We start from the raw sequence: 9,110 nt of genomic DNA on the forward strand, positions 1-9,110 counted from the left end.
CTACTATAATTGTGTTGCTGTCAATATCTTTCTTGAAGTCCTCTAAGATTTTCTTGATATATTTGGGTGCCCCTATGTTTGGTGCATATATGTTTACAATGTTAATGTCTTCTTGGTGGATTCTTCCCTTGAGTATAATGAAGTGACCTTCTGGGTCTCTCTTTATAGCCTTTTTTTTTTTGAAGTCTATTTTGTCCGGTATGAGAATTGTTACCCCAGCTTTTTTTTCTTGTCCATTTGCTTGGAAAACTTGTTTCCAGCCTTTCACTTTTAGTCTGTGATGGTCTTTTGTCCTGAGGTGGGTCTCTTGTAGGCAGCATATGTGTGGGTTATGCTTTCTTATCCATTGAGCTATTCTGTGTCTTTTGAATGGAGCATTTAATCCATTTACATTTAAGGTTATTATTGATAGGTACTTATTCATTGCCATTTTTGTACCTGTGTTCCTCTCTGTCTCCCTCTTTTCCTTCCTTCCCTTGAAGCAGTCCTTTTAGTATTTCTTGTAGAGCTGGTTTGGTGGAGGCATATTCTTTTAGGCTTCTTTTGTCCTGGAAGCTCTTTATTTGGCCATCTATCTTGATTGAGAGCCTTGCGTAAAGTAGCCTTGGTTGTAGGCCTCTGGTTCTCATTACTTGAAATATTTCTTGCCATTCTCTTCTTGCTTGAAGTGTTTCCATTCAGAAGTCAGTAGCTAACCTTATTGGGGCTCCCTTGTATGTTACTTCTTTTTTCTCCCTTGCTGCCTTTAAGATTCTCTCTTTGTCTTGGAATTTTGCCATTTTGATGATGATGTGTCTTGAAGTGGGCCTCCTTGGGTTCCTCTTGATTGGGACTCTGTGTGATTCCTGGATTTGTGAGGCTTTTTCTCTTATCAAATTAGGGAAATTTTCTCTCATTACTCGTTCAAATACGTTTTCTATCCCTTGTTCTTTCTTCTCCTTCTGGTATTCCTATTATTCGATATTGTTACGTTTCATATTGTCTTGCATTTCTCTTAATCCCTCTTCATTCTTTCTGAGCCTCTTTTCATTTTCTTGCCTTTCTGTGAGATGCTTTCTACCTTGTCCTCCAACTCACTAATCCTATCCTCAGCTTCATCTATCCTACTTTGGAACTTTCTAATGTGTTCTTCAATTCGGAAATTGTATTCTTCATTTCCTCTTGTCTCTTGCTGATAGTTTCCGTTTCCTTTTTGATTTTGCTGTAGTTTGCAGAGAGATCATTATAGTTCCCCTGTAGTTTCTGGTAGTTCACTGTGAGCTCTTTTAACTTCGTAATAACCAGTGCTTTGAATTCACTGTCTGATAGTTGATTAGCCTCTATTTCATCTAACATTCTTTCTGATGTTTCTGCTTTTTCTTTCATTTGGGGATTGTTTCTTTGTCTTCCTATTGTTTGAGACTCTTCTTGTTAGTCTCTGCTTCTAATATTGATCTGTTCTGAAACCCTGGTTTTATGGTGTAAACTTCTGTGGTATGATCCTTGTGAAGTTCAGTGGTGCAGACTCCTTGAAGTTTCTTGATGTTCTTCGTCTCCCCCTACTCTCATGCTCGTCCTCGCACTGGTCCCTGCATTGGTCGCCTACCACTGCTGAATGTCCCGGCTCTAGTAGCCACCTCCTCAAGCACCCAGGCACGTTACTACGGCAGCGGCACAGAGGCTGGGAATGTCCCGGCTCCCGTATCTGGCTTCTCTGCCGCCCAGGGCCATCACAGGGGTTTGGAGTGTCCCGGTTTCCGTACCTGACTCCCCAGCCTCTAGTCCTGTCTCTATGGCAGTGGCACAGAGGCTGGGAATGTCCCGGCTCCCGTATCTGGCTTCTCTGCCGCCCAGGACGGTCACAGGGGCTTGGAGTGTCCGGCTCCCGTACCTGACTCCCTGGCTCCCAGGCCTGTTGCTCTGGCGGCAGCACAGGGCCCGCGTGAGACCCAGCTCCAGTAGCTGACTGTGCCGCCGTCTGGTGTTTCAGCATTGGTCACAATCTCTGGTCTTTTAATTTCATAAATGCTGGGTAACCGATGGTTTATTGTGCTGTTTCTCTATAGATCTGTCAGGATTTTCACCCATGAGTACAGGAGCTAGTATCAGCTCCATCTTACTCCATTGCCATCTTCCCAGCATTCCCCAAAATTTATATTTAAATATAGGATATCAATATCTATAGTAGATGTAGATATAAATATATACATATCTTCAATAGATATCAATATGTAGAGATATATAGATATATACAAATGCATATATATTTGGAATGGGAAGTAGAACGAGGCAGCCTTGGAGTAAATCTAATTAATGTATAATTTTAACCCAGATCACAATATTCCTTTGTCAAAATTTGCCTTAGCACCAGCAGTGCTAAGTGTTATTTCACAGAAGCAGAATTTAGGCCCCTGACTGGTGTAGCTCAGTGGATTGAGCACGGGCCTGTGAACTGAAAGATTGGGGTTCGATTCCCTGTCCAGGTACATGCCTGGGTTGCAGGCCAGTTCCCAGCAGGAGCCAGTGCCCATCAGGGATGCACCAGAAGCAAGCACACACTGATATTTCTCTCCTTCTCTCCTTCCCTTCCCTTCTAAAGATAAATAAATAAAAGAAATTTTTAAGTATTACTTAAAAAAAAAGCAGAAGTCGGTATTGAGAGAGTAGTTTCACTAAACTAAGAGTAGAACAGCTGACCTTTTCTAGTGCGTAAAGAGCCACAGCACTGGTTGATCATAGACTTGCCAGTTCATCCAGTGATATGAGAGCAGAAAATGTGGAAAATGTTATTGTTATTGGAAAACCCACTGTTGTTGCTCATCTATACCATGTTCTCCAATGTCAATACATTTCATGTTTTAATCTCCATCAGCCATTCTTCTGCCTATATCCATTGGTATAAGGCTCAGGTAGGGGAAAGAAGGGTGTTATGTATTAACCTTTTCAATTCACAATAGTTATATTTTATGTTATTTGATATTACACATAGGTGGAGGAAAGGAGGAAGAATGTGGTTTACAATTTTGGACATAACCAGTGGTAGAAAATTTTCACATTCTAACCCTTGGAAGAAAGTTTTGATTTAGTAAACAAAGTTAAAGCCAGGTCTAATAGACATTGTGAACAAGTCTGGTGTGGATCTCAGTCTTGCTTCTTCTTAGGATGGTGAAAGTGGTATGGGAGAATGGAAGAAAAAAAGAAGAATTAGATTAAAAGGAAGTAGATTGCTCTTTTGTTTTAGTCCTCACCTGAGGACATGTTTATTGACATTTGTTTATAGAGAAAGAGGAAGAGAGGGAAAGAAATATTGAATGGTTGTCTCTTGAACCCAAAAACTGCATGTGCCCCAACAGGGAATTGAACTCATGACTTTTCAGTTCACAGGATGACTCTCCAACCAACTGAGTCTCAATGGCCAGGGCAGTAGTGGATAGCTCTAGTGACCTCATTTAGTGATCTCATACAGTATATATGACAGTGATTCCAACAGCACAATTCTAAAAATGTTTGAGTCAATGACAACATCTTTGAAATAATTAATTATTTGGTCTTTCAAGGTGATTTAAAAATATACAACTGTTATTTGTATATTCAAATTCTATCTGGTATTTGTAAGGTTACCATAGGTATTGCTTCCAAAAGGGTCAATTTTGAGAATAAAAAAGGTGCTATTAATAATTATGCTGGAACAAAGACTCAAATCAGGATTGTCCCAGGCAAGCTGGTATACACTAGAACCCTAAATGTGTGTCAAAATACCATTGTTGTTCCTTATATGGTAGTCACCTTTCTAAATACCATCAGCTATCTCTTTTAAAAGAATTTCCATTTTGAAGTCCTGTAGAAAGAGAAACATTTATTGAAATTTCTCATTAATATGGTATTATATTTAGATAGCAGAGAAGACTTCATTCCTTTTATATCAGTGAAGGGGACCAGAATATATAATCCTAAAACATGCTACTTTGGCAAAAGAATTATTTTCAGTTAAAGGAAACTGAGAAAGAGCAGAACCCCAAAATATTTTCATTCATATTAAATGCCTAAAAATCAAATATAAATTTCCCCTTTTGTAAAGGACATTCACATTTATATAAAAATTTTTCTTATTTCCATTTTTTAAATTTTATTTATTTATCTTTAGAGGGGAAGGGAAGGAGAGAGGGAGAGAAATATCAATGTATGGTTGCGTCTCATGGGTCCCTTGCTAGGGACTGGCCTGCAACCCAGGCATGTGCCCTGACTGGGAATCAAATCGTGATCCTGTGGTTTGCAGGCCTACACTCAATCCACTGAGCTACACAGGCCAGGGCCTTATTTCCATTTTTAAAGGTGTCTGGTACAAGGTAGAGAGTTGGTTATTTTTGGAAACAACTGTTATCACTACCTGGTGGAATCCTATCTGCTTAGAAGACAACCCTTATTTTATTGTACATCTCCTTCACTCACCTTCCCATAACTTGCCTTCCCTGCTCAGAAGCCCCAAAACTTTTTACTTTGTTTAGCCTTAGATGCTATATAAGCCTAAATCATCAGACTGCCTGAATGAGCAACACTTTTCTTTGTGAACTCCTTTGCATATGTATATATGTATGTAGTTAAAACTGTTTCCTTCTCATTAACTTGTCTTTTATCAGTTGAATTCATGGGCTCTGGATATTAAACCTAGGAGAGCAGAGGCAAAATTTTTTTTCCTCTTCTATACCAGCTGTGTGGTGAGCAAAAATGCTGAAATCAGTATAAGAAAGGAAAAATTTACTGAGATAACTAGAATTTACTTACTAGATGTTTTAATTCTACCATTCCAAAGGCCTAATGGTTACCATTCCACAGCTTCTTTCCTAGGAAACCTGGATTCCCTGGTTTTATTGGGTCTAGATAAATTGTCTTAGTGTTTTATAGCATTGATTAGATGAAGCTGTGCTGAACACTGTGATATGCTGCCTTGATCCTTCTTCAGAAATGAAGAACTGATTCCACAGCGACTAGGAGTACTTCTCACGATAGCTCTCTGTTCTAAGCCTCCTTCGAAAATTACGTTGGCTGGAAAAAAAGTTCTCTCACTCAAGGTTCAATGAAGGGCTGCTTCCATAGCTGCTGTTTCTCAAGCTGGGACGGCTCTGAAATGCCATAGCAATCCCAGAGCACCCCAGGACATCAGTTTAGGACTTCATCATCTTCTCCCTAGACCCAGTCATGTTTCTTTCCCTTTTTCTACAGGTATTGATCTCAAGAGTACTTCCTAATAAATACCCCGTATGCTGATCTCCATCTTGGGCTCTCATTCCTGGTGACTCCAAACAGTCACCTTTCCCTAGCATTTGATTCATTCTGGTCTCAATTCCTTAGTAAAAAAATAATAATAATAAGATCTACTCTTGGCTCACAGGTTATACTTTCTTTGAATGCCCAGATGGAGAGACTAAAGGCCTCTATTTTTAACAAATGAGTGATATATTTATTATATAATGATTCAGATCAAGATTAAAAGTTTCTGCTCTTAAAGCTGCCACTCTCCTTTGAGACTAGGCATTTAAAGAGGAAAAACAGAGATATCTGTACACCTTCAACAATCAAATCAAATCCAGTATGCATACTACAGCAAGCAGTTTTTGCAGCTCGGAATCCATTTGACTCATCATAATTGTGGAGTTTTGCAGCTAGTCTCTCTATAAGGCAGAACTGTGTAATTCAGTATATATTCCCAACTGCCTTGCACAGAGCTGAGAACAGAAGAGGTACCTGGTAAGTGTTTGTGAATGAATAAATGTGTATGTGGAAAGAATATTGGACCAATCCATGTAGTCCCCTGGGGGAGTGCTTAAGAACCCTACAACTGAAATGACCAACTCAAGGACAAGACATAGGAGGGAAGAGAAGAATTAAGGGGAAGAAACACAAACAGTAAGGTCTATAAAAGGGAGGCAGAAGAGTAAGTAAAGAGAAAAGATTCCTGCAAGTTCAATCACTTCTTAAACTTCTCTCCCTTTAGTCGCACTTCAACAGGTTCTCATGTCCATTCAACCTACTAAAATGCATGAGCATATTATATGGTATTGCAGAAATGTTTGTAGCATCAGAATAGTGCTGGATAACTCTGAATTTTTTTTGTAGTAACCTTCTGCAGCAGTTGGAATTGAAATTGGAAACATTCGGGCCTTTAGCACTAAGCTGGAGGTGATGAGTAGGAACTGGTAAGTGAATAACTACTTTATTAGATCATGTTCTCACTTTACAGTTCTTTAGAACAAAGACATTTTCGGCCACAGGTCTCATTACCTAGTGGTATAGTTGTGCCAATGCCAATAATAATTTACCATGCTAAAATCCTACCCGAATCCATCACTGAGGTGTACAAAGGAACCTCAGACACTTAAGAATTTACTATATATTTTTTCTGGATAAACTATGACTTAGTAAGGAAAGTTTTCAAAATGATTCAGGACATTAACTAAGATAAAATATTTAAACAATGGTATAAATAGATCAGTGTTCTCTTGATTACATAGAATTTTTTTTTGTTTTCAAGAGATAAAAAACATTTAAGAAAAAAGCTTATATGGGTCTTTTCAAACTCTCAAACATCTGACTAGGTTTTAAATAACAAAGGAGCAGAAAAAGAACCCTCCCTCACTACAAAATACTTAACAACATTAAGTTATTACACTAATCTGGGTGTACTAATCCTGAATGCTCAACAATATTATTAGTAGAGGCAGCTCTATTGAAGCTCTGAATTTACTCCTAGTGAGTAAGCTTGATTACAGGGGTAAATAATTTTTCCATGGCATATGTCTTATAAAATATATTGTCAATGTTAACCACATTTCATCTCATGTGGAGCATCAGACATGTGTACAGATAGGGTAGAATTCTGCATAAAACATTAATGAAATATTATAAAGCATGAGGCAGAAACCAAATAAGTGGGCACTTTTTAATTTTTTTAACTTTTTAAATTTTTTAAATTTTATTTAATTATTTTTCAAGTACAGTTTTTTGTCTATTTCTCCCATCCCAGCCCCCCCGCCCTGTGCTCCCCACCTCCCTCCCATTTCCATCCCCCTTAGTTCTCATCCCTGTGTCCTTCCTATTTGTTCCTCCAAATTCCTCCCCCTTTTTCCCCTTAAATTCCCTTCCCTCTCCCCTCTGGTCACTGTCCCCTTGTTCTTTATTTCAGTGTCTTTGTTTTCTTTCTGCTTGCTTGTTTGTTTTGTTGTTTAGCTTCCTGTTAAAGGTGAGATCATATGGTATTTGTCTTTCAACACCTGACCTATTTCACTCAGCATAATGCTTTCCAGTTCCATCCATGTTGTTGCAAAGGGTAGTAGCTTCTTCTTTCTCTCTGCTGCATAGCAATATACAGATTCAATGCAATACCTATTAAAGTACCAATGACATATTTCACAGATATAGAACAAACACTTCAAAAATTTATATGGAACCATAAACGAGCCTGAATAGCAGCTGCTCTTTTGAGAAAGAAGAACAAAGTAGGAGGGATCACAATACCTGATATCAAACTGTATTACAAGACACTTTTTTTACTGATAGCATTTAGAGTTGCCCCATGACATTACTCAGAAAAGGTCAGGTTCTAGTTAAATTACTTATGGTTTAAGTGTTATGAGGCTGTTCAAAGAATGTATAAACAATAACCAACTCCAATTTTTTATGGATACCATAATTATTTAGGGTTCCTGTTTTCAGTTAACTTCTAAAAGTAGAGGTCTGTTTCAGAAATTGATTTTGGAGAAGGCTTAAAAATTTCAGTAAAAGACAGAAAACTGTACTTGAACAACAATTAAAATTTTAAAAAAGTTACAGTTAGTTAAATAATGTACCAATGAATCGACAGTAGTTCAAATTTAGTAAACTATAATTCAAGAACTTCTACTGTTCAAAATGACTTTAAAAAAAGCTTCATTCAGTAATGTTCCAATATTACCTTATGACAATTTCCTTGCAGAGCTGTCAGCTACCTGCATTCCTACACCTGGGGGTAGAAGAAAATTATACAAATAGTCAATAGTGAAAGGAGTAAAAACCAATTTCAAAACCTGATTTTCCCCATTCTTTACCCTAGTACTCACAGCAATAGGAGGGAAGAAACAGAGAGAATACATACATTTCAAGGAAAACTGTAAACATTTATCCATATTTAGATAACCCCAGAAGGTATAAGTTTTACAAAGGTCATGGAACCACCCACTCCTATTCCAAAGATAGTCACACCTATTTTTATGTGTAAAATAAACCTATACAATTGGAAGCATTGTGGAAGAGAGGGAGTCAAAAGTTAATATACACTTGCAGCCAGGCTGAGGGAAAAAAGTACTCTTTGTGGAGTAAAGGAATGAAACAGGGTTCAAAAGAAACATCCACAAATATGCTCCTGAGTAAAATACTAATACAAATGAACCAAAAAAAGAATCTCTTCAACAAATTTATGGGAGATAAATAAATCTCACAATGTTCATCTCTATTAAAAATATGTTTTCTTTTTTTCTCCCCAGCAAATCAGAAGCATATGTCTCTAAGCAGCATCATTGCCCTGTTAAATCTCACCAGAAACACATATAAAAATGGGTCCATAAGTACATTTGGCAATAAAGATTTTTAAATAACGGTCGAAATTTGCTTGTGTCCTTGTGATACAAACTTCACCAGGTTTAAAACTAGGAGATCTGTAAACCTTCACCAGATTTACAAACTTCACCAGGTGATAAAACTTCACCAGGTTTATCATTACACTTGGCATTGTATATAAAACTATGTGTACTATTTTTAAATGTCTGCAAGAGGTTCCAGCCAAGATGGAGACATAGGTAGAAACACTTCACTACCTCATACAACCAAAAGAAGGACAATAATCAATTTAAAAACAATAAACAACCAAAAGTACTAGAAAAATCAAACTGCTGGGAACTCTGACAACCAAAGAGTTAAAGAAACATTCACCAAGAATGGTAGAAAGGGTGGAGACAGGAGATAGGCACCTGACTGGAGAGGACGAGCAAGGCAGAGCACCACACAGGTGAAGCAGGGCTGGCTTAACAGGAAACTAAAGATACAAACATATCTGTAAAATATTGCTGGGGTTGCAATAGGTGGGAGAAACTCCTCGTCTC

This window comes from Artibeus jamaicensis, unplaced genomic scaffold, assembly GCF_021234435.1.
Source record: "Artibeus jamaicensis isolate MK-2021 breed Jamaican fruit bat unplaced genomic scaffold, CSHL_Jam_final contig_60, whole genome shotgun sequence".
Taxonomy (NCBI): Eukaryota; Metazoa; Chordata; class Mammalia; order Chiroptera; family Phyllostomidae; genus Artibeus; species Artibeus jamaicensis.